This window comes from Triturus cristatus, chromosome 1_1, assembly GCF_964204655.1.
Source record: "Triturus cristatus chromosome 1_1, aTriCri1.1, whole genome shotgun sequence".
Classification (NCBI taxonomy): domain Eukaryota; kingdom Metazoa; phylum Chordata; class Amphibia; order Caudata; family Salamandridae; genus Triturus; species Triturus cristatus.
In genome coordinates, this window is record NC_140579.1 from 852,659,102 (window position 1) to 852,685,244 (window position 26,143).

Consider the following 26,143-nt stretch of genomic DNA (forward strand, 5'->3'; position numbering starts at 1 on the left):
ACAGGGTCAAAGCACACCACGCCACTCCAGCGTAAAAACCACCAGAGGCCACGGAAGGATGCAGGAGAAGCGAACACGCACCACAGGCCCCAACCGAGAACAGTGACACCTGCCACAACAGGAGCACGGGAGCGCGAAACAACGCACACAAAGGCAGCGACGAGGAGGAAGGTGCAAGGGACGCCCACCGGACCAAGGAGGAGGAGGGGACACCACCCCAGCGGCCCGAGGAAGGCAAGCCAAACAGCAACAACCGGAGCAGAACAGGGGCAACCCTCCAGGCACTAACCAGGCCCGACCCAGCTTAACTTCTGAGATCAGACGAGATCAGGCGCTTTCAGGGTGGTATGGCCGTAGGCCCAGCAGACAAGCCCGCGCTCACAGCTCCCAAAAACCCCGAAGGCCACAGCAACCAGGACTGGCCAAGGACAACAGCGGGGAACAGGCAGGCACAGGAGAACACAGGAAGGAAGGCGAAACCCGGGAACGGGAACACACACCCCCCCGGGCGAAAAGCCCAACACCACGTCCACAACACCAGGCACACCCAGGCAGGCCGCCAACCAGGAATCAACCAGCCCCGCACCCGAGAGAGACGAGAGCAGGGGCCACAGGGAGGAACGGCCGCAGGGCCATGGCGGCGAGACAGACCGCCCCGGAAGGGACAAACACAGCGACAAGCAGAGAACCCAGGGACCTGACGAGCACAGATACCCAGATCCAGACCCACACCCGTCGAAGGAGGCCCCAACCGCCCCGAAGGGAACAACAATCCCAACATGAAGAGAGGACATCATAACCCTGAGGGGTACAACTAGATCAAAACGTGATCAATGGAACAGACTCAATGGCAAGTGCAACCAAGAGGCCACAGCGTCTCCAGCAAACAGAGACCAAGAAAGACCAGTGATCGAACCCCCACAGAGCATGAGACAAAAACCCCAACCAGCAGGGGCAGCCACAGAAAACCGCAGCCAAAGGTAACGCCACACGAAGTCGCGCGACAACCGCGCGCAGGGGCCATGTAGACCAAAGCGCAGGAGAAGTGCCACCGAAGCGAGCACCCAAACAGGAAAAAAAACTTCCGACCATGAGGCCAGAGCTACCCCAAACACACAGCGACAAGGATGTCCCATGCAGCAAAGAGACCCGACAGAACTGGGATCCGAACCCACGCATCCAAGAGGAGACCAGAAGTCCCAGTAGCACCGAAGGACGAGCTCGACCAAGTCCGGCGCCGGAGACCACTCAGCCAGTCAGGCAGCCATGTGCAAAACACGACCGCCACGAAAAGAACGGGAAACCGGAAAGCAGAGGCGCAACGCCCAGCCAAAAAAAAGGCAACCGGAAACCCAGGAGGGAACGGAGGTCACAGATCAGAGGAAGTGCCCCGCCGGCCAACACCGGGCCAAAACGAAAGAATGTCAACTCAAGACACATCGACAGGGTATGCGGGACACGAAACCTTCTCCTGTGAGAGTATACAGAACCACAGGCACAAGAGACACCATCCAGCTACAGCACCCGGTACCAATGCAACCGTGGGGCCCCCACCCACAGCAGCCGCGAGGGAGGAAGCCCGTCAGCCGGACCCCTATCCGAAGCAGAGTCGGAAGCCGGGGGAGCCAGGACCCGCCCCGAGGAGGCGGACCAGAGAACGCCAGCCGGAAACCAGGAGGAGAAGGCAGCAGTCCAGACACATCCCACGGAGCCGCAGATCACCGCGAAAACCCCCCGCGCAGACCCCGGAGCGCCGCGGATGCACCCGCCCCGGCCCCCGAAGGTAAGCCCAGCCCGGAACTACACACGAATCACAACGGGGAGATCGGGACACGGGGGCACGTCCGCAAGAACGGACGGGGGCTCACAGGTGGAGAGGACCCGGGCCATGGGAAAGAGGGAGATCCCCCAAGCGAGAGGCCAACTCCTCCCCCCAACGAGCTTCGAACGCATGTAGCGAAAAGCAAAGCGAGGGAAAGCGCAGGGCTACCAAGCCCGACATCAGGCAGCAACCCCCCCCCTCCGCTGTATCCAACTGAGACCAGACAGGTCGGGGGAGAGCACGCCGGTCGGAGGAAATCAGGAAGCCCCGCGAGGCATGTGAGGCAGGGAGGCCCACACCGCACAAACAACCAAGAGAGCAAGAGGCACATCATCGGGCCACAGCGACTCCGTGACAGCAGGACCCCCAACAAAGCCCGCTAAAGCAGGGCACAAATGGAGAGGCCGCCGGCCGGCCGCAGGGTGAAAATGAAGCCCAGCGAGGCATGAAAATGCACCGTGAACCAGGAGAGTAAGAGTCACAGGACGAGGCAACAGCCACTACGTGACAGCCCACAGCACACCACCCAAAACAAAAGCCCGCTAAAGCAGGGCACAAAGCAAGGAATGGAGAGGGCGCAGGGCAAAAAAAAACTCCCAAGAGCCCGCCAGCACCAGAAGCCCACTAGAGCAGAGCGTCGAACCACAAAGGGACAGTGCGAGGGCTAGAAGGCAGGGGAACCAGAGAGCGAGCCCGCTGGAGCAGGGCCTCCCCCCAGGGCTAAGGGACCCACTAGAGCAGGACCTCAGCCCAACTTACCTGATCAGACGCTCTGGAGAATCTGCAGCGCAGAACAAAAAAAACAGGTTGATGGGTTGGGCCGGCCCGCCTCTTATAGAGGTCATGGGTGTACTGGGTCGGCCATCTTCGGAAGGGATGGGAGGCATGAGAGGCTGACTTTTTGCTTTGGAGGATTCTGGTGTGGAGCTGAAGCTCACTTTGTTAGTCATGTGGCGAGGAAGACTAACGAGGAGGTAATGGAATGACACTGCGCCTGCTGCACTTTTCATGCGCACGCTCCTGGACCTATACAGCCACGGTCCGTACCTGCGTATGCTCCGCAAGGCACCTGCAGTGTTGAAAAAGACCCGAGCACAGCCTGATATGCGTGGATCATGTCATCATAGCGTGGCATGGGCTGTCCAGGCTTGCGCACCCCTGTCCCGCCCTGCTCGAAGAAATGTTGCACTAGTCCGTGGCTCGTATCTCAATGCACTATGGGTTGTATTTAGTACATGCAAAACTGCACAGAAATTGATAAAAATTATGTTGATGCAGTGACATTTGACCTAGCCTTCATTGCAAACCACCCATCTGCCAGTTAACACTGTATTGAGTTCACTTATAATTACAGAACAAGCATCTGCAATGCAATATATCTCGCATTTACGCGAGTTTGAGCTATTCACATTGCAAATAACAATGCCTTTTATTTTTATTTTTGTTTTCGTTTTTAAAACTTAAATAAAAGGCATTCTCATTTACAATGCCAATTGCTTAAACTCACGTAAATGCGAGAGCTATTGCATAGCAAATGCTTGTTCTCTTTTGGTTTCAATCCTTATCCATACACTGTGGTTTCAACATAGATACTGACCTTGCCTTAGGAGGAAGGATTGCGATAAAATCAGATTGCACTGCCATCAGCTCATAGATTAAATATCTGACCTTCTAGCCAGCAAGGCGAAGCACAGCCAGAGTGAGGTGAGGCCATTGCCATGCCCTAGTAACACTACTTACTAGATCTGCACTTTAACCACAGCCACTTTATAACACTGCTTGTCCACTGATTAGCATAGTGCCCCATCCACCCAGGAGGGTGCCCTAACAATAAAAGGGCAAGGACAATGGGTGCCAGTCATCTGCCCTGGAAACATGGCAAAATAGACCTGAACTCGACAATCCCAAGCCAGGATCCCCTTACCTACCCTATTCATCATGGTTGCACAAATTCTATAAACTCTAAAAATTCCTTTAGGGGAGTGAGTAGGCAAAAACTAGAGGTGTGTTATCAGCGCCCAGCACCTTCAATGTATTATACTTTTTTATAATAATGTCTGAGCCTCTCTCGCGTTTTTGGAAGGGGGTTAGTGTGGAAGGGGCTCTTTCCTGCATCTTGAGTGGGCGCAGTGTGAAAGGGTCTATTTACTGCATCTTGAGTGGCACTCAACCTGATCCTCAGTGGTGGGCTGTGAAGAAGTACTGGACCCGTTGCCGAGCTAACAATGGTTTGGGAGAGGCACACACTGCAGAATGGGGTACAGTATGGATGTAAAACCTGCCATATTTACCTGCTAATGAGTAAAAGAAGAAGCTGTGAGAATAGACTCCCCTCTTATACCTATCTTAGTGGTGTATGGTGTAGGAAGTGGCACTCCCCCTGCTGCCATACTCTGAGAGGGGATATTGTGGGAGTGGTATTCACGCTACACTCTCAACTAGTGAGTGGAGATTGGTTTGTCAATGGCACCTGCCCGTCAGATGAGTGGGAAATTATGAGGAGGTGGCAGTCAGTTGTTCTCCTGAATTTGTTGAGACCGGCACCACACTAATGTTAAGGTCACAAGAAATATCAGAATTCTGTCGGGGTGGGGGAGGTGGTAGGTGTTGTCCATTCTTTCTGAAGAACTACATTGAAAACGCCACAAGCTTCTCCTGAAAAGGTGCACTTTCATGTGCATCACACACAGCAATCGCACAATATACAAGGTGCCATATGCTCACAGACACATGAGTAACCTTGGAAAAATCCACTACCCTTAGGCAAGTGCACTAATGCATATCAACCCAAGCATGTAGAAGTTTGACTGCAATTACCTTCTGCATTTTTCTACCAATCTGGCTCAAGAAATGATCTTTTAAGAAGTAGGTGAAGGAGTTCAGCCGCAACACACAGCAAAAAGTCCTAAGCTTTTCAAGAAATATAATGATTAAAAACAAAACAAATGTGCCAACTAACCCTGCAAACTGCTGGGGAGAACGTAAGGCCACAAAATCGAAAAAAGTAATATACACTAAAGAATCGCATATATGGCACTAACAAAATATCTTCAGAATCTCCTTTGAGGGCGGATTCATTTTAAAGCAAATAAATCAGTACAGAATATTTAGGGCAGTGTGGATGAACTATTGACAGTATCGTTTCTACAGTACTTTAAAGGGCGTTTCTCTGCTTTCCTAATTCAGCAAATCAACAGGCTTCAGTAGTCTCAAAAGTGCCCTCGAGTGAGAAAAACTGAGTAGGTTTGTTCTAATATACACGTGCTCTGCATGTTGCTCGTTGCAGTAAGATGTGTCTCAGTGGTAGCAAAGAGGGAGCTTCACAGACACTGCTGTGGCAGTGCAGTGCCTAGAAAACAGATCTGCCTTTGGGCCTACAAAGCACAAGAAGAAAGCCTTGGTGTGCTCCGAGTGACAGCATTCAGATGCAGTGAGATCTGATTGGATGAAAACGAGTACTGCACGTTTAAAGTTTCCTGTCGGGGGAGTCAATCCCTAGAGTAAGGCGGTTGGTATGAGAGTCTGGAGTCGAGACATGCCGTCCAATGGGTAGAGAGGTAGGGTGGGTACACAAACACAAACCTACATTTTGGGAAGGAGCTGGGAGGGGGAGCTGAAGGGAACGAAGGTTGTGTTTGTCTCTTGTTCCGTTGCGGGATAAAAGAATGCTGGACAAATTAGAAGGCTTTGGAAATACAGGGAAATACAGGGTTTCGGCTGCTTCAATAATATCAGCTAGGTGAATTGTGAGCCAGGATTTTTTGTTTAAATATGTATCATTTGAGCAAGAAAAGAGGAACTGACACGGAGTTAAGGGAATGGCCACTCCTGGCACCTAATGTATTGTGCTTACACAAGTATTCTGAAAAGAAATACTGTACATACGAATTTGTGCAGGACATAAGGTTGTGTCATCATTATTCCTGGAGGGAGGATAAAACCCAAGTGGCCCTAGAAACCAAAAAGGTCGAGTGTGATGGGCTCGAATGCCTGATTGTATGCATTTTGCTCTGGCCGAACTTGACGAAATCGTGTCTGTGATTGATGAACATCGTTGAGCTATATGAGTCTAGTTGGTGAAATAATGCTTAAACTATCTCTGGGTAAAATTGCCTTTTTAATCCAAGAAGCTTCAGAATGGGAAACGGTGGACACGCCTACAGGCTCTGCCTCAGTTCGGGTGTAAATGGCTGAAACGGGATGGTTTCAAGACAGAACTACGGTGCTTGGAAATATAGAAACGAGAAGCATGCCATGATGGAGCACAACACACGAGGGACTGCAATGAACACTGTGAGTATGAAAGCAAACGCGCTCTGCAACGTTTTGCATCCGTCTCTTATCCACTGTCCTGGCTGACGGCAACGGAAGTCAGACTAGTCAGTGGGCTGGCAAAGGAACAAGCATTGGCATAGCCAATAGGTCTCGCCTTTGGGACCTTATAAGTGTTTAGCCATGCAACAGTTGAGTAACTAAATACTTATAAGGTCCCAAAAGCGAGACCTATTGGCTATGCCAAGCGGCCATGCGGCCGCGAAAGTGAAAGTGATCGCGATTGCGATCGTGATCAACATAAAAGCGGCCTTGCGGCCGCGAAATTGAAAGTAATTGCGGTAAAACGCGGCGCGCGCGCCCTCGCACATGCACTGTAGCTCTAGGCTGGCCTGGTAGCACTTTTTGGAGCCCTCTCAATAAGTCTCGCCAGACCAGCGCATGCGCTGGGTCAGGCGAGACCTAAAAACTATTGTCATCATCAAATAAACCACTATGAGAATTTAAAATGCTGAAAGTAAATTGATGTCGGGGCTAGAGACTCTTTGTGCTTGCGGTTTCTTAGAAATCTGCTGTGTACTATATTTGATGGTATACATGAGTTGCTCGCCTATTCTCTTGGCAAAGTTACTCGATGTGCTGTTAAAGATATATATTACTACTTCGTGTGTATTGGTTTTTAAGATATAAGAGTACTGTGTACAATAGCTGCTTCACCTATCATTTTGGGCTCAGTTACTTGATGTGCTGCTAACGATTACAACATTATATCTTGCAGTTTTGTTTTGGGTTGTATAAGGACCACGTTATATTTGTATACCAAGTAAGGACTGTGCAGTTTACACTATGCCCCTATATACGCCCTGGATAAATAGACACTCAATTGCCAGCTGATTACAGCAAAAACACTATTACATTACAATGATAAAATATGTGTACGACACGTAAAGGTTATGCAGGTTACTGTTGTACGGTCTAGTGTCTCGTTCCCTCTGTGTCACGTGACGCCCCGTCCAATCGGGACGGGCGGCTCCGTGACGCGGAGGGGGGTGGACACTCGACGGAGAGAGTTGGCGGCGAGCGTACATCGCCGCTCCTCGTGGGCCATTATATCAGACTTACATGTTGTAATTCGATTAATAAAACTACACGCTGTTATTACCACCTGCCAGCGTCCTCCCTGTTATTCCTGGCACAACAAATGGCGACGAGGGTTCCGGAAGTGGGGCCCACGAGTGTCTCTCCATGCCCTCCTGTTCTTGCTGATTGAGGCGGAGCCCTCCCACGTGGGCGTCTGCTGCTGAAGTCCGTCCCTGCTGCATCTAGTGCCGGCCTTGCTGCCTGTCTCGCCTGCCTCCCTGCCTCGTGCTTCTGCCTGTTGATGCTGTCTCCGGCCCTGAGTGCCAGGTACCTTCTGTTGCTGTGGGGTCTCGCCTAGCGGTGTCCGCGCCTTGCTTGATCCTCACTCCTCGTGCTTACGTACTGTCAAGGCTTTGGGCCCTGCTGCTGCGTGGGAGAGCCTGCCGTCCGCGCCACGTGTGCCGGGCGCGCTCAAAATGGCGCACGGAGGCAACATCTGTGTCCCGCCTCTATTCTTGGAGGTTTCCGGCAAGCCATGCATGAAGTGGAAAAGCTGGTTGAGGGCTTTCGAGAACTATATCGTTTCCATTGATGGCACGGGGTACTCGGCGGAGCGGAAAAAGGCGCTGCTGTTCGGACTGCTGGGGAAGGCTGGGCAAGAGGTCTTCGACAGTTTGCCTGTGTTCGTGAATCCGCCTGGTGTTACCACTCAGCTCAACGCGTACCAGGAGGCGGTAAGGAGGTTGGAGCTGCAGTATGCTGAAGAGACTAACATCATGGTGGGGCGCCACAAGTTCGCGCTTAGGAAGCAGGAAGAGGGGGAGTCTATTGAGGAATACATTGCCTGCTTGCGCGTTCTGGCCCAAGACTGTGAATTTGCGGGCATGACGGACACTTACATCAGAGACCAGGTGGTGTTCTACTGCCACTCCAAGAAAGTGCAGGAACGATTGCTGACATGCCGCGATCCTACGCTTCAGGAGGTGGTGGCCATTGCGAAGGCCATTGAGAGATCCCTGGTGTCCGCAGAGGAACTTGCCAAGACTAGCCACGCTGCCAATGTGTTTTATGTGCAGGACAGGAGCAAATCCGCCCAGAAGCCTCCTGACAGAGGGGCGAATGATAAGGGGGCGGTTAGGAAGCCGTTCGCTTGCTTCAGGTGCGGAGCGATAGATCACTTGGCGGACAGTAAGGCTTGCCCTGCGCTGGGCAGGAAATGTACTAAGTGCAGGAGGGTGGGCCACTTTGCTGCTGTATGCAAGACCAGGAAGCCAGCTAGCAGTGTGAAAGTGAGTTCTGTGAGCGAAGGTGATCTCGAGGCGCTAGGGGATATAGTGCTATCTATTGATGCTGAGGATGGGCGAGTGAAGGGGCCCATAGGCTCCGTAATGATTGGCTCTGTTGAGCTTCCGTTCACTGCTGATTCAGGTTCCCCTATTACCCTGATTTCCGACACTACGTTTGATGCGATGTGGCACGATGTGCAATTGCGTGTGACGGACGTAAACCCGAAAGCGTTTGGGGAGCAGGATATAGTGATGAAAGGGTACTTTCCCGATACCCTCACTTTCAAAGGGAGGGCCATCAATACCAAGATTTACGTGGCCGAGAAAGGGAGAAGCCTTGTGGGATGGAAGGATCTGGCAAAGTTAGGAGTGATGCTAATCCCGGGGGCAGCGGATCCCATAGTTCTCAGAGCTGACTGGGTCAATTCCATTCAGGCGGACGATGACCCGGGTGGGTTGTCCGGAGTTCTTGCAAAATTCAGCTCAGTCTTCGCAAATGAAGTGGGATGCGTGAAAGGCTTCGTGCACGACATACAGCTGAAGGAGGGGGCGATGCCAATCAAGCACAAGGTCAGGACTGTGCCCCTATCTGTCAGGGCGGAACTCAAGTCTGTGCTGGACAAGTTGGAGAATGAAGGGGTAATTGAAGGTGCCGGTGCTTCGGAATGGGTGTCCGCGATCGTCGTATCGAAGAAGAAAAGAACTGGAGACATCCGTCTGTGCGTGGACCTGCGTTCCCTCAATAACAACATCCTAGTCAATTGTCACCCGCTGCCCAACATTCAGGATATTTTGGCGTCGACGTCCGGATCCTGCCTGTTTACCCTGATTGATCTGAAGTCCGCGTACCACCAGGTCTGCCTCACCGAAGGCTCTAAGAAGCTGACCACGTTTGTCACTCCGTTTGGGGCATACAGGTATGTCCGGCTGCCTTTCGGACTCGCCTCTGCTTCGGGGGTGTTTCAAAAGTTGATGGATCTCTTGTTCTGTGACATGGAGGGGGTTGAAGCGTTCCAGGACGATATCTTGATTCACACTAAGGACGAAGCAGAGCACCTGGTGGTGTTGGGCAAGGTGTTGGAGGTTCTGCGTGAAAAGGGGATGACAGTCTCCAAGGACAAATGCAAATTTATGGAGTCCAAGATCGAATACTTGGGGCATGTGTTGACCCCGGATGGGATTGCTCCCAAAGAAGACCTGGTAAAGGCGATCAGAGAAGCTCCGTGCCCTGGCGACAAGGACGCACTGCGGTCTTTCCTGGGGCTCAGTGAGTACTATTCGAAGTTCCTGCAGGGGTACGCGACCACTGTGGAGCCACTGAGGGCCTTGTTGAGGAAGAATGTCAAGTACGCGTGGGCAGCGGAGCAGGACGCGGCTTTCGAGGCCGTCAAGAGGAGTATCGCAGAGGCTCCGGTGCTGCAGCCTTACAACAAGGACTTGCGGAATGTGGTCACGGTCGATGCAAGTGCAAAGGGCATTGGGGCGGTTTTCTGCCAGTTCCACGGGCAGAAGGAGAACACCATCGCCTTCATATCCCGCTCTCTGAGCGATGCCGAGAAGCACTACAGCACCATTGAGCGCGAGACGCTCGCCTGTGTCTGGGCGGTGGAGAAACTTAAGAACTACTTGTGGGGCAAGGTGTTCGAAATCGTCACGGATCACAAACCCCTGATCTACATGATGGCCGGCGAGGGCCGTGGTAATGGGAAGGCCAGTTCGCGGCTGCTGCGCCTACTGTCCAAGCTGCAGGAATACCACTTCACGATCAGGCACATCAAGGGTGGCCTCAACTGCAGAGCGGATTGCCTGTCCCGCTTGCCCGTGGCAGGGGACGTTGATGGGTCTCTGGACGATACGGAGTGTGTGGTGGCACTGGTGGATGCCACGACGATGTGCGAAGGTTCCATATCTGAAGAGGAGTGGCTCGCTTCTCAGGAGAAGGACGTGGTTCTCCGCACCGTGATGGGCCACATGACATCCTATTGGCCTCCCGTGCGGAATCTACACGGGTCCCTCCGGAGCTTCCAGCAGGTGAGTGCGGAACTCACCCTCGAGAATGGCTTCTTGAAACGGCATGAGCTGTTTGTCCCTCCGGAAGGTCTCAGGGGCAAACTAATAAGGATTGCCCACAAAGGTCACCCTGGCGGCACCGCGACCAAGAATCTATTAAAAATGTACTACTGGTGGCCGGGGATGTCCAGCGACGTCTGCGAATTCATAGACAGGTGTGAGCAGTGTCTGAAGGCGGACAAGCATTGGAAGACCAGCAGAGGGGAGCTGCAGAGAGTGGAGATTCCGGCTGGCCCATGGAGCAAGGTCGCCATCGACTTCGCGGGCCCGTTTTCACTGCTGCCGGAGGATTGCAGATTTCTCATCGTGATCACCGACTATTACTCCAAGTGGATACAGTACAAGTTCGTCCGAGAGGTTACCACGGACCGGGTGATTCAAGTGCTACGGAAAATCTTCGCTCAAGAAGGGCAACCGAAGGTCATGGTATCTGATAACGGCACCCAGCTGGTATCCAAGAAAATGATGGATTTTCTCGCCCACTCGGGGATCAAGCAGGAGAAGACCCCATTGTACAGCCCGAAGAGCAATGGGCAGGTAGAGAGAATGAACAGGTTCCTCAAAGAGGGAATCCAGCTTGCCCTTGCGTCCAATTTGGATGTAAAGATGTTTCTCGCGGACAAGGTGCACACTTACCACAACACCCCAAATGCCGTTACAGGTCACACGCCTTTCTATTTGATGAGGGGGAGACGGTGCACCAGTGAGCTTACCCCCAAATACAACGAGTGGTATGATGTACGAGAAGACACGGAGGGTGTACATGAGAAGACGCTGAGAGTCAGGGAGCGACTCATGGCTAAGCAAGAGTGTGCAAAAAAGTACGCTGATACCGTGAATAGAGCCCGAGCTAAGGAGGTGGAACAGGGAGATTGGGTCCTAGTAAGGAAGCCGCATAAGGTGATGAAGGGGGAGTCAGTCTTTCAAACTCCTGTACGTGTGCGGGAGGTCAGGAAAGGGGCAGTGTGTTTGGAAAGCGGAGGATGGAGAAGCAAAGATGACATCGTCAAGCTCAAAGCATCATTATGAATGGAGGCCGTGCGAGTGGGCCCAGGAATGACGATAGTGTACCTGAGTGGCAAGAGTACGAGGTTGTGAGCAGGAGTGAACGGGCGGATAATGGTTGGTTGCACACCCCGCCTGTTGACAGAGCTAGCAGTGGTGAATCAGCATGTCATGAGGAGATGCGAGTTGAGACAAGTGGTGCCGGTGGGCGTGGTGGAATGAAGTCCGTGCGAGAGTGCGAAGGCAACCAAGGTGTCCAGGAGGGTACCAGATATAGTAGCCCGCCATGCGCCGAGGGGCAACCTCGGTTTGTGACTCCTAGGAGGCCTACCAGATCTGTTAGGGCGCACAAGCGCTTTGAAGACTTTGTTATGACATGATTAACGTTTTGCTGTTATATTATTGAAGGGGAGATGTTGTACGGTCTAGTGTCTCGTTCCCTCTGTGTCACGTGACGCCCCGTCCAATCGGGACGGGCGGCTCCGTGACGCGGAGGGGGGTGGACACTCGACGGAGAGAGTTGGCGGCGAGCGTACATCGCCGCTCCTCGTGGGCCATTATATCGGACTTACATGTTGTAATTCGATTAATAAAACTACACGCTGTTATTACCACCTGCCAGCGTCCTCCCTGTTATTCCTGGCACAACAGTTACATTATGTTCCTTTATGCGCACTGTATAAATAGACGTTCAATTGCCAGCTGATAGTGGCAGAGTTACGAAATTTTAAAATGACAACTTAACATCACATAACCTGTGTGCAATTATTTCAGGTCTGTAATCTTGGAGGTGGATTTTTGTTTATCACAGTTAGTGATTTCTACAGATCCACTGACCAATACATATATGAGAGGCGCGAGAGAATGAACAACTGGGAAAAGCGGAGGCGAGCAACGCACCGAGTCCAGAGGCAGGGATGGCAGCACAGGAGCCTCCTCACCGGGGCATTTGGGAGGAAACCTGGACTGGAATCCCAAAGGGGAGGAGGGATGGCAGACAGGACGGAGCCCCGGACTTCAAGCCCGGCCCCTCCTTCCACAGATCCCGCCCTGTGCAGGGTGCCAGGCCTGGGATGTGAAGCCCTGCAAGGCGAGGAGACAAGAGTTGAGAGGGAGTATGCACGCGTTGTGCTCACGCGAGCCGTACACGTGCACATCGCCTGTCCTCCGGGCGCATGCACATCTCCTGTCCCCCCCTCGGACGCAAAACCCACAACAATAGATCTCGCCAAGGCGAGCAGCACATGCGCTGCGTCGATAGGCGAGACATAAAAACAATAAAACCAGCATCTTGTGCTGGAGTAACCACGCCGCCCTTAGGCACTCATTTGGAGGACATATCAGGACAACCGTCCAATCACAGGCACGCTGACGACACGCCATTTCGCTTTCTGAAGACCCGTGAGGACCCATGCCTCTACCTAAAATATCAACACCCCCGGGCCGCAGCTGGGAACCGTTTTGCAAGTTGCTTGGTACTCTGAGCGTAGGGACACAGCACAGTGCTTTGTACTGTGAGGTGATGTTCTCTGCTGTGACTAGGGGGCCATGGGATAACAGGGTACAGCCCTCAGCCTGGCGAGCAGATAATATTCGGCCCTCCATCACAGCAGGGCGGGATAACGTTTGGACTGCGAGTATCCTAGGCCTGAAATGGTTTGTATGTCAATTGGACGGCAGGTGAACTGTGAGAACAGGGCTACTACGATTTAATGCTCTGCAATGTGGGTACCAGGCCTGAAGGATAAATATCTGCCTGTGAAGTATCGGACCATATGATAACATTATGCATTCGACCATGTGATAATGCCTTTACGGTGAGTGTCGTGCAAGAGTCTGCACTGTGGACAGTGCAGGGTTACTGTTGTTCACTCTTTCAGTTCACAGGGTAATGTTCTGTACTGTACTGAGCAGCAAATATCGCAGTATGGGATGTTCTGCACTGATACTATCTGACAGTACTGGGAACGTGTTCTGCGTGGCTATTCTCTATTTCCTGCAGTGCTTCAGACCATATAATAATATTCTGCACTGTTTCTTCCAGGCTGTAAGTTAGCATTATTTACTGTACCGCCTTCCCAGGATACTGTCCTGTGCACTGCATTATAGGAGAATGCTGTGCACACTGAGATTTGGCAATAGGATAAGCCTCTGCACAGAGTGTTCTGGCAAGCCTGTGAGTAGTAAGTATCAGGCACCAGCATAAAACCCCAGCCGCTGATTAATAGTCTGCACTGGAAGCATCGTGACATGCATGGGTGACATTCAACACTGCATTCTGCACTGCAAGATACAGGCCGTATTGTAAGGTGTGCAACCAGCCGTTGATTAATAGTCTGCACTGAGAGCATCGTGACATGCTTGGATGACATTCAACACTGCATTCTGCACTGCAAGATTCAGGCCATATTGTAAGGTGTGCGACCAGCCGCTGATTTATAGTCTGCACTGAGAGCATCGTGACATGCGTGGATGACATTCAACACTGCATTCTGCACTGCAAGATTCAGGCCATATTGTAAGGTGTGCGCCCTGTTATCAGGCTATGGGATAATGGTCTGTATTGTGAGTATCAGGCACCAGGATAAAAACCCAGCCGCGAATTAATAGTCTGTCCTGGATCTGCACTGGGAGCATCGTGACATGCGTGGATGACATTCAACCTGCATTCTACACTGCAAGATTCAGGCCATATTGTAAGGTGTGCGCTCAGTTATCAGGCTATGAGATAATGGTCTGTACTGTGAGTATCAGGCTCCAGAATAAAAACCCAGCCACGGTTTAATAGTCTGCACTGGGAGCATCGTGACATGCGTGGATGACATTCAACACTGCATTCTGCACTGCAAGATTCAGGCCATATTGTAAGGTGTGCGTCCAGTTATCAGGCTTTAGTATAATGGTCTGTTCTGTGAGTATCAGGCACCAAGATAAAAATCCAGCCGCGGATTAATAGTATGTCCTGGATCTGCACTGGGAGCATCGTGACATGCATGGATGACATTCAACACTGCATTCTGCACTGCAAGATTCAGGCCACATTGCAAGTTGTGCGCCCAGTTATCAGGCTATGGTATGATGGTCTGCACTGTGAGTTTCAGGCACCAGGATAAAAACCCAGACGCGGTTTAATAGTCTGCACTGGGAGCATCGTGACATGCTTGGATGACATTCAACCTGCATTCTGCACTGCAAGATTCAGGCCATATTGTAAGGTGTGCGCCCAGTTATCCGGCTATGGGATAATGGTCTGTATTGTGAGTATCAGGCACCAGGATAAAAACCCTGCCGCGTATTAATACTCTGTCCTGGATCTGCACTTGGAGCATCGTGACATGCATGGATGACATTCAACACTGCATTCTGCACTGCAAGACTCAGGCCATATTGTAAGGTGTGCGCCCAGCCGCTGATTAATAGTCTGCACTGAGAGCATCGTGACATGCGTGGATGACATTCAACACTGCATTCTGCACTGCAAGATTCAGGCCATATTGTAAGGTGTGCGCCCCGTTATCCAGCTATGGGATAATGGTCTGTACTGTGAGTATCGGGCACCAGGATAAAAACCCAGCCCAGTGGTGGCTGGTGACATTTGAAAGTTGTGGGCCGTAAAAGTTTGGGGAGAGTGCCTGGAGGCGAGCGAGCCTAGAGAGTGTGCCTGACCACCACAAGGAGGGTTTGGGGGTCCTCTTTGCCATTTTTGTAATCAGTACCATATATTATGCAAGATAATCAAATGGCCACACCTGGGAGTACAAAAGTGACAATGGAAAGGCACCACATTTTACATCTCGCCAGTGACCACCCTTTCAGTACGTTATCCCCTCTGAAGAATGCTCCCTTAGATTACTTTAAATACCAATGGGTAATGCGGTTTAAAAGCATGTAGCTTCCACCCCCCACGAAATCTAAACAAAAAGATTTAACATGTTAGGTACTAAAATGTGCCACATGTAGATCAACAAATTATCACATTCGAATATCAAAGCACTACTGTGCAGCAAAAGATGTATCTGGCCCTTCTCTTGAAATATATCAAGGTGTGTGTTTTTTGAGAAACAGCCGTCTATGCAGCACTTTACCCCAAATTGTTTAAGAGACCCTCATGTCAGGTGTTAGCCTGGCCACAGTTTCCAGTCATACTGCAGTGCTATGTAGTATCCAGAGGAAGCGCCGTAAGTCGCAAATCTGCGTACTGATCCTTAGACTGACCATGTCAGACCTGCTGGTCACTACCCTGCTGTTGCCGATGGATGCCACCTGCAATGTCACTCTGCAGTGGTAAGCAAGAGATCTGCTGTGTAAGTTGCTCAACTCCTTCAAGCAGACCTAGTACTGGTCGTACTCAGCTTGGACCGGCACTACGTCAACCTATAGCCACTCCCCACATCTCAGCCTGCAACACCTGTTACAGTTGTTAGATAGGTCTCCCCCTCTGCTATTAAGCATTATATGGCAAACCCATATTTTTATTTTTATTCTGTACCAGCAATCTCGGCTTGCTGATGCCAGTGAAAGAGCCGTGAAAAGCACCAGCCTATCTAGAAAGCAGATTTCATTATTATCTCTCACGTGGCTACCGTAGAGAAAATGTTATTTCACCAACCTTAGGCTACAGAAAGGTATTTTGTCAATCTGGCAAAGGAGAATCGAGTGGTAGTGCAGGGCCAGTGGCTCCATGGCCCACACATCTGGGTGCTCCAAAAAGAGCTGACTGCAGCCTGCTGTCCGGATATGGGGGGCCACAGAGGGCAAGGCAGGGGCTGTTTCCCACCTCTGATTCAACATAGCACAGCTGGGCTGCCTGAGCACCGGTGACTCTGGGACGCACGCAATCTGATGGGGGGGGGGGCTTCGGTGCGCTCCACGAGGACCTGGCCTAGTGGCCTGCGCTGCCAAGAGACACGGTGGGTGCCTGCTCTGAAGAAGAGATGCGCCGGGCGATGTTTCTGCCTGCTTCCATGGGGCACGGAGGTGCCACGCGCTGCTTCATCCCTAAAGTATGCTGAGTGTATGCTGCTCTTCTCCTGACCTACTGCATGGTAAGGCAGTGCTCCAGTATTTTGTACGGAAATTCCATGTCTACTGCCCCTCACCCCTGCCCCAAACACACACACGCGCTCACACATATACACATATAATACTCACATTCACACATATACGCAGTCGCGGCCGGCATTGCGGGTGGGTGGGTGGAAATGGGGTCGTCGCGGGGGGGGGTATGCGGGGAGGCGGGAGGGGTTTAATAAAATAAAAATATGAAATAAACTTTACTGAGCTTCTGGATGGGTCCAACGACTCCCGCCGTCCGGTCCTGCGCCAATTCATGCAGTTTCTCGTCAGCAGGAAAAGGAAAGGCAGCCTCCCTCGCCAATCACAACGCTGCAATGGCACAATTGTGATTGGTGAGGCGCAGGGGAGAGCGCCCCAGCTGCGCCATGTTCTCCTAGATAGAGAAAAAGGGAGAGTGGGCGGTCGTGATCGAGGACAGGGGGGAGTGGCTTACCCACTGTTGTGGGTACTGACTGTTTGGTCGGCTCCAGGGGCCGACCAAACAGTCAGTACCCACAACAGTGGGTAACCCACTCCCCCCCTGCCTTCGAGCACGACCGCCCACGATCCCGCCCCCCAACCAGGCACTTCTGCTTTCTCGTAGTGCGAGAAGCAGCAACATAAAATGGTAGTTTTTACCATTTTTTGTTTCTGCTTCTCGCACCGCGAGAAAGCAGTGGGGCGACGCCCAAACGCCCCTATGGAGGAGCCGCCACTGACCCAGCCGCGGATTAATAGTCTGCACTGGGAGCATCGTGACATGCGTGGATGACATTCAACACTGCATTCTGCACTGCAAGATTCAGGCCAGATTGTAAGTTGTGCGCCCAGTTATCAGGCTTTGGTATAATGGTCTGCACTGTGACTATCAAACACCAGGATAAAAATCCAGCTGCTGATTAATAGTCTGTTCTGGATCTGCACTGGGAGCATCGTGACATGCATGGATGACATTCAACACTGCAAGATTCAGGCCAAATTGTAAGGTGTGTGCCCAGTTATCCGGCTATGGGATAATCGTCTGTACTGTGAGTATCAGGCACCAGGATAAAAACTCAGCCGCTGATTAATAGTGTGCACTGGGAGCATCGTGACGTGTGGATGACATTCAACCTGCATTCTGCACTGCAAGATTCAGGCCATATTGTAAGGTGTGTGCCCAGTTATCCGGCTATGGGATAATCGTCTGTACTGTGAGTATCAGGCACCAGGATAAAAACACAGCCGAGGATTAATAGTCTGTCCTGGATCTGCACTGGGAGCATCGTGACATGCTTGGATGACATTCAACCTGCATTCTACACTGCAAGATTCAGGCCATATTGTGAGGTGTGCGCCCAGTTATCCGGCTATGAGATAATGGTCTGTACTGTGAGTATCAGTCACCAAGATAAAAACCCAGGCGTGGTTTAATAGTGTGCACTGGGAGCATCGTGACATGCGTGGATGACATTCAACACTGCATTCTGCACTGCAAGATTCAGGCCATATTGTAAGGTGTGCGCCCAGCCGCTGTTCAATAGTCTGCACTGAGAGCATCGTGAGATGCTTGGATGACATTCAGCACTGCATTCTGCACTTCAAGGTTCAGGCCATATTGTAAGGTGTGCACCCAGTTATCCGGCTATAGGATAATGGTCTGTACTGTAAGTATCGGGCACCAGGATAAAAACCCAGCTGCTGATTAATAGTCTGTCCTGGATCTACACTGGGAGCATCATGACATGCGTGGATGACATTCAACATTGCATTCTGCACTGCAAGATTCAGGCCATATTGTAAGTTGTGCGCCCAGTTATCAGGCTATGGTATAATTGTCTGCACTGTGAGTATCAGGCACCAGGATAAAAACCCAGCAGCTGATTAATAGTCTGTCCTGGATCTGCATTGGGAGCATCGTGACATGCGTGGATGACATTCAACAGTGCATTCTGCACTGCACGATTCAGGCCATGTTGTAAGGTGTGCGCCCAGTTATCCGGCTATGGGATAAGGGTCTGTACTGTGAATATCAGGCACCAGGATAAACACACTGCCGCTGATTAATAGTCTGCACTGGGAGCATCGTGACATGCGTGGATGACATTCAACCTGCATTCTGCACTGCAAGATTCAGGCCATATTGTAAGTTGTGCGCCCAGTTATCAGACTATGGTATAATGGTCTGTTCTGTGTGTATCAGGCTGCAGGATAAAAACCCAGCCGCGGATTCATAGTATGTCCTGGATCAGCACTGGGAGCATCGTGACATGCATGGATGACATTCAACACTGCATTCTGGACTGCAAGATTCAGGCCATATTGTAAGTTGTGCGCCCAGTTATCCGGCTATGGTACAATGGTCTGCACTGGGATTATCAGGCACCAGGATAAAAACCCAGCCGCTGATTAATAGTCTGCACTGAGCATCGTGACATGCTTGGATGAAATTCAACACTGCATTCTGCACTGCAAGATTCAGGCCATATTGTAAGGTGTGCGCCCAGCCGCTGTTCAATAGTCTGCACTGAGAGCATTGTGACATGCTTGGATGACATTCAGCACTGTATTCTGCACTGCAAGGTTCAGGCCATATTGTAAGGTGTTGTAAGACCTGGGGTCACCGGGCCCTAAGGGGGTAACGTGACTCGAGCGGGTGGGCACCCGAAGGCTTAAGTGTAAAGCGACCATACAACACACACATCCCCCTGAAGCAGGAAACGCACACAATAAGGGACGCCACACCGTTGGTTCAATGAAAATCAATCAAGTTTATCTAAGCAGTTAGATGCAAATGCAGTTCATTAGATGGCCATAGGCAGTACCAGAATACATTAGCGTCAGATTCACCAGCAATTCATTATGATGCAATAGGCAGTACCTGAATACATTAGCGTCAGATTCACCAGCAATTCATCATAGCTCCATTGGGAATACCTGGCGAACTTGGGGGAGCGGTAAACACAGCGATTAACCAGCGCGCTGCGCTCCTCCCACCACTAGTGTTTCAATCCGCCGTGGGCACCTCGCGCGGTATTTAGTAATTATTAGCGCTTTGACATAGGACTGGGAAACGTAGCGCCCCACCTGGGAATCTAATAGCGTTTCAGGGCACAACTTGCGGGCTTACCGCTACTCATGACACCGTTGGCGCTTCAGAGCAGAACTTAAGAACACATCGCTACTCGTAATAATCAAGCATTAAGCACTTCAGAGCAGAACGTGGGAACACAGCGCTACTCGTAATAATCAGGCCTTAAGCACATGGTCCCCTTGTACGCGGCAGTCTCCAAGGAAGGGGCACTCCCTCGGAGGGGTGTCAGAGTCTCCGGTGAACGGGGAGGACTCCCACGGAGGGGAACCAGTGTCGTAGGGTGCGGTGCCGCTCCCGATCTGTAGGGAGCGCACCGGGTCCGTCCCAAGCCTCCCGGGGAGCAGGGGGGTGAGTCCCCGGCCTCCACTCGGCCACGCTACCTCCCAGCCCCCGGGGGTTACCTTGATCTCGGCGTCCTGGGGCGTCCGACACAGCTCCGGACTCCGCAGTCGATACTTCAGCGACGGGGGCCGGTCACGGCCTCTCACACCTCCGCCAGCAGCTGCGACGGCAGCGATGGGGCCCCGGGCTTCTCCGCGGGCCTCGACGTGGTGATGGTGCAAGCTTCCGGCCTCTGGGCCGCAGCGGTGAGCGCGCTCTGCTCCCTGCGTCAGGGGGGTGGGTTAAATTAAGCGGGAGCGCTCAGCGCTCAACGTGGATTGATGCAGGGGATCTCAGGCCAGGTCAGGGAGCGCAGGGGTCACAGCGCTAGTACCTGGTTGATCCCCAGCAGTCCAGCATTCAATCGTAACTTGAAGTTTCAGCATTCAGTTCTGGCATGAAGTTTCAGCATTCAGTTCTGGCATAAAGTTTCAGCATTCAGTTCTGGCATAAAGTTTCAGCATTCAGTTCTTGCGGCGCAGATGTCACTGGCGCCCGTGGGGGGTTCTGTTCCTTGGGGTTAGGGACTGAGTTGGTGACTAGTTCCTTCCTAGTCAAGCTTAGCAGATGGCCCCTGGGTTCTCCTATCACTGGGCTAGATCAGTGGGCTGTACAGGATCCCTCACTCACTTAAAAGGCAGTACCTAAGTCCTGTCACTTTCAGAGGCATAAGTCCCTGGCTAGGCCCTACTGCCTAAACTCCTGCGTGGACTTTCCCCAGGTCTGCTTTACTCCCACTGGCCAACTGACCAGAAAATGTTCCCTCCCTCTGTTAAGTAGCCCTAGGTCAGGTGACCTCTATCCAAGGCGGCAAAAGTAAAAACCACACCTCCCTTCTAGAAGGTTCCAGCACATTCCAGGAGCTTCCCCATTCTACCTATGGGACAAAAAAGGCGGGCTGGTGTCGCAACATTGTTGTGGGGTTCCAGCCAGCTCCTGGCAGCTAGGGTGCTACTAATAAAGACCACTCTGCAGTAGCAGGGGCCTGTGGCAGCCATCTTGGAAGAAAGGAGCACCTGCACCTTAACACTGATTGGCAATGAAAAGGCGCCCAGAGACCTAGGTCCAACATAAAAACGAGGGTGGAAAAAATGAGGCGCGATCAAAAATAGATGGGGAGACCACCCTAGGGCTGACGGGTCTAACACGCGTCCCCCCCCAGCCGAAAGAGGGGAGAGCTACCCAACCTCTAGGGAGTTCTCATCGCTAAGGCGAAAAAACCTGGAGAGACCGTCAGCATTGGCGTGGTCAACTCCGGGCCGATGTTCCACCCGAAAGTCTATCCCCTGTAGGGAAATGGACCACCTCAACAACTTGGGGTTTTCGCCTCTCATCTGCATGAGCCAGCGAAGGGGCCGGTGGTCGGTCTGAATGAGGAAGTGAGTTCCAAAGAGATATGGCCTCAACTTTTTCAGAGCCCAGACCACCGCGAAGGCTTCTCTCTCAATGGTGCTCCATCGCCGTTCCCGAGGGAGGAGTCTTCTGGATATGAAGGCCACTGGTTGATCTTGGCCCTCGGCGTTGAGTTGCGAGAGCACCGCACCTATGCCGTGCTCTGAGGCGTCTGTCTGTACAATGAACTCCTTACTAAAATCTGGAGTTGCGAGTACTGGAGCGGTACACATCGCATGTTTCAGCGTGTCAAATGCCTCCTGGCAAGCAGCTGTCCATATAACCTTGCGAGGTTGCTTCTTCGATGTCCATTCTGTCAAGGGGGTTACGATGGTACCATATCCCTTGACAAACCGGCGGTAATACCCAGTGAGGCCGAGGAAAGCTCGGACCTCTGTTTGGGTCTTGGGGTCTCCCAAGCCAAGATGGTCTCTATTTTGGCCTGGAGGGGTTGCACCTTACCTCCGCCCACCAGGTGTCCCAGGTACACGACAGATCCCTGTCCAATCTGGCACTTGCTGGCTTTAATTGTTAGGCCAGCGCGTTGCAGCGCCTGCAATACCTCCTGGAGGTGCTGCAGATGGTCCTCCCAGGTGCTGCTGAAGACAGCTATGTCATCCAGGTATGCTGCTGAGAAGGACTCCAGACCAGATAGTACCTGATTCACTAACCGCTGGAATGTGGCCGGAGCATTTTTGAGCCCAAAGGGCATCACTCGGAACCGAAAGTGGCCCTCGGGGGTGGAGAATGCTGTCTTCTCCCTTGCTCCATCGGCCATGGCAATCTGCCAATATCCGGATGTCAGGTCAATGGTGCTGAGGTACCGGGCTGCTCCCAGCCGGTCCACCAGCTCGTCCGCTCGTGGGATGGGGTGAGCATCTGTCTTCGTGACAGAGTTCAACCCCCTGTAATCCACACAAAACCGAAGTTCCGGTGTGGTACCCGGTGGGGCCGCTTTCGGCACCAACACCACCGGACTAGCCCACGGGCTGCTGGAAGGTTCTATCACCCCCAGCTCCAACATCTTGGCTACCTCACGCTGGATGCTATCCTTCACTCGGTCAGAGAGCCGGTAAGACTTGTTCTTCACCGGGGGGCTGTCCCCTGTGTCCACATCATTAGGTACACAGATGAGTGATTCCAGGCGTGAGGGAGAACAACGAGGCGAACTGTCCCAGGACATGGCGATAGTCCCTCTGTTGCTCTGGGGTCAAGGATGGGGAAAGGACTACACCTTCTACCGAGCCATCCTTCTCCTGTACCGCTAGAAGGTCAGGAAGAGCTTCACTCTCTTCCTCTTCGCTCCCATCCGTCACCATAAGGAGAGCAAGCTCTGATCGCTCATGGTGCGACTTCAGGCGGTTGACGTGGAATACCCTCAGGGGCTGTCGGGGGGTCTTTAGATCCACTACGTATGTGGTCTGGCCTCGTCGCTCCACAATGTCATACGGACCAGTCCACCGGTCCTGGAGGGCACAAAGCTCCCCAGGTTCCATGACCCACACCTTCTGTCCAACGTCCAACTCGACCGTCCGAGCGTTGCGGTCGTACCACTCCTTCATAACGGTCTGGCTAGCCTCTAGGTTCTCTGAGGCCGCCTTCCACAGCTTGGCCATCTGGCTGCGAAACGCCAGCATGTAGCTGACAATGTCACGGGGAAGCTTCTGCGAAGTATTCTCCCACCCCTCCTTCACTAAGCTGAGGGGACCCCTAACGGGATGGCCATAGAGAAACTCAAACAGGCTGAACCCGACTCCCTTCTGCAGTACCTCCCGGTAGGAGAAAAACAAGCAGGGGAGGAGGACGTCCCATTTACGCCTCAAGCCCTCTGGCAGGCACCAGATCATTCCCTTCAAGGTTTTGTTGAAGCGCTCTACGAGCCTGTTAGTCTGGGGGTGGTAAGGAGTGGAGAACCGGTAGGTCACTCCACACTCCTTCCACATGGCCTGCATATAGGCCGACCTAAAATTCGTGCCCCTGTCCGACACCACGACCTTGGGGAATCCCACTCGGGTAAAAATCCCCAACAGTGCCCGCGCTACCACCGGTGCAGTGATGGTCCTCAGAGGAATAGCCTCTGGGTACCGAGTGGCGTGGTCCACCAATACCAGAATGAACCGGTGTCCCGCAGAGGTCGGAGGGTCCAATGGCCCAACAATGTCTATGCCGACCCTCTCAAAAGGGGTCCCGACCACCGGGAGCGGTTCCAAAGGGACCTTCAATTTAGTCCCAGTCTTGCCACTTGCCTGGCAAGACTTACAGGTCTTACAAAAGGTGTCTGAGGCGATCCACATCCTGGGCCAATAAAATGTGGGACCAACCGTGCAAAGGTTTTGTCCTGACCCAGATGTCCGGCTAAGGGTATCCCGTGCGCTAACTCCAGCAGGAAGGCCCGGTAACATTGGGGGACCACTATGGCCCTCGAAGATCCATGTACCGGCACCTTAGGCTCACTGTACAGGAGACCATCCTCCCAATACACATGATATCCGCCCGCCTCCTGACTGGCCACTTGGGCTTCGGCCTGTCGCCGCATGCCTTCAAGCGTGGGGCACGCCCTTTGTGCCTGACAAAATTCCTCCCGGGTAGGCCCTCCTTCCACATGCCAGTCGGCAAGGGTCGGCAAGTCCCCGACGGGAACGACATCCACCTCCGCGGACTCCGGGGGCACCTCTGCGGCCTCCCCATCCATCTCACGGGGCGTGTCCTCTACCACCTTCTTCTTGCCACACTTGGCGTTGGGCCATAATTCCAGGCTCCAACCCGGGGGGAGTTCCATGCCGGGCAGCCATGGACTGCGTGACTACGCATGTCCACCCTGGTAATCCCAGCATCTCGGTATGAGCTCGAAACTCTACATCTATCCATTTGGTGTGCTCCAGGTCGTTCCCTAGCAAACACCCCACAGGCAAGGCAAGGCTCACCGCAACTCTCAGTAGGCCTTTGACTCCTCCCCACTCAAATGGAACACGAGCCACTGGATAGTGACTCACACTGCCGTCAGCCAATACGGCCGGATGGAACTCCTCGGGGACTACTTGGTCTGGGGACACCAGCCGCCTCACTACGGTGGTCATGCTGGCACCTGTGTCCCTCAGAGCCTCCACCTCCTCCCCGTTAACTCTCACCCTCTGCTGATATTTAGCAGTGTCGGGGGCAGGGACACTACGGGGACCATCTCTCTATCCCCGAGTGAAACCAGGGTCAGGCCTGTCCACTCCCCTTCCCTATCTAAGGGCAGCTCCACCCCAAGCGCTACACTACTTACCCCGGGGCTCTTCCCGCCCGTTGGGGCTGGGGGTCTCTTGCGACACTTGGGATCTCCTTTGTAGTGTCCAATTTCCCCACATTCGTAGCACCTCACAATCCTTGGCTGCTGACTCCTGTCAGGGTAAGTGGGTTTTGTGGAATTGGACGGGGGTGGGGTTCCTACTCCTTTCCCAAACTTATTTTGGGGGCCTTTTGAGAACTCCACCTTTTTATCTCCCCCCTCTTTCTTCTGGGGGAAACCCTGTCCGCCTTTCGAGCCATCTCCCCCGGAGCCCTTGTGAGACACCAGGGTGCTCACCCAAATATCTGCCTCCTCCGCAAGCTCACAGGGATCCATTAACTTGCGGTCCACCAGATGTTGGCGCAGCTCCAGAAAGCACTTATCCAAGAGGTGCTCCCGTAAAAAAAGATTGTACACCCCTTGGTAGTCCTGCACCTCGCTGCCACGCACCCAACCATCTAGTGCCTTATGGGCATAGTCAAAAAAATCCACCCAAGTCTGTGTGGACAGCTTATGGCTGCCACGGAACTTCTGCCTGTACCTCTCAGGGTTGAGACCAAATTTCTTAAGTAACGCCTCTTTCATGGGGGCATACCTGACCTGATCCGCCTTAGTTAAGTATAACAGGGTGTCCCTGACATTGGGAGGTATATAGCGATACAGGCCCCCTCCCCAATTGCTCTCGGGAACCCCATGGGCAGTCAAGGCCACCTCGTATGCCTCCAACCACTTGGCAATATCGTCCCCCACTGTGTAGCTGGCAATGACTTCTTTGGGTAAATAAAATTTTGACTCATGGGACTCTCTTGGTACGCTGCCACCATTGTCCTTATTGGACGCATTTAACTGGAGGGCGCGCAGCTCCAACTCCTTCAGCGGAAGCTCGTGCGCCAGCTTCTTCTCCTCCATTGCCCATCTCTTGTTTTCTCTTTCTCTCTCTCTCTCTCTCTCATGTTCCAATTTCGCTAGCTCCCACTTTAACTGCCTCTCCTCCCTCCTGTCCTCGTACTCCTCTGGAGACGCGCTCCTCCTCGACCCTGTCCTACTACTGGCCCCAGAACGTCTCCCTGGGGGCACATTTTCGGACATATCCACATTGAGGATGTCTAGTACTTCTTGGGCGCTCTCCTCCTGAGGTGCATCTGGCGCCTCCTATCCCTCATCCTCTCTCCCTTCTGGGTGGGCCTCTACCCATGCCCTTATGGCGGTACGGAGTTCCGGTCCTTTGGCCCTCCGCACCCCAGGCACCACCATCCCCTGCCCGAATTCCCTCAGTTGCCTTACAGTGTACCCCTCGAGGTCAGCTAACCGGAACTCCATCGTGACAGGTGGGGACCTAGATACTAAGGAAGAAAACTCTAGGATATGGGTGACAGTTTCAAGCTAACCAGGATTTCTACACCCTCAGTCTGGACAGTGGAATGCAATCAGTGCAG

At 52.7% G+C, this 26,143-nt stretch overlaps 1 protein-coding gene across 8 annotated transcripts in view; it reads left to right on the forward strand.

Moving 5' to 3' along the window:
* FOXP4 (forkhead box P4) overlaps window positions 1–26,143 on the forward strand; it is a 973,797-nt gene that overhangs the window by 173,246 nt on the left and 774,408 nt on the right. For 2 of the 8 annotated variants that reach the window (XM_085650470.1, XM_085650478.1), the window contains exon 2: window positions 5,950–6,115. The exons of 4 other annotated variants lie outside the window; for them this stretch is intronic. The gene's annotated coding sequence lies outside the window, so the exon portion shown is untranslated. The remainder of the gene's footprint in view (window positions 1–5,949; window positions 6,116–26,143) is intronic. 2 more of the 8 variants (XM_085650461.1, XM_085650487.1) reach the window with 1 other exon arrangement.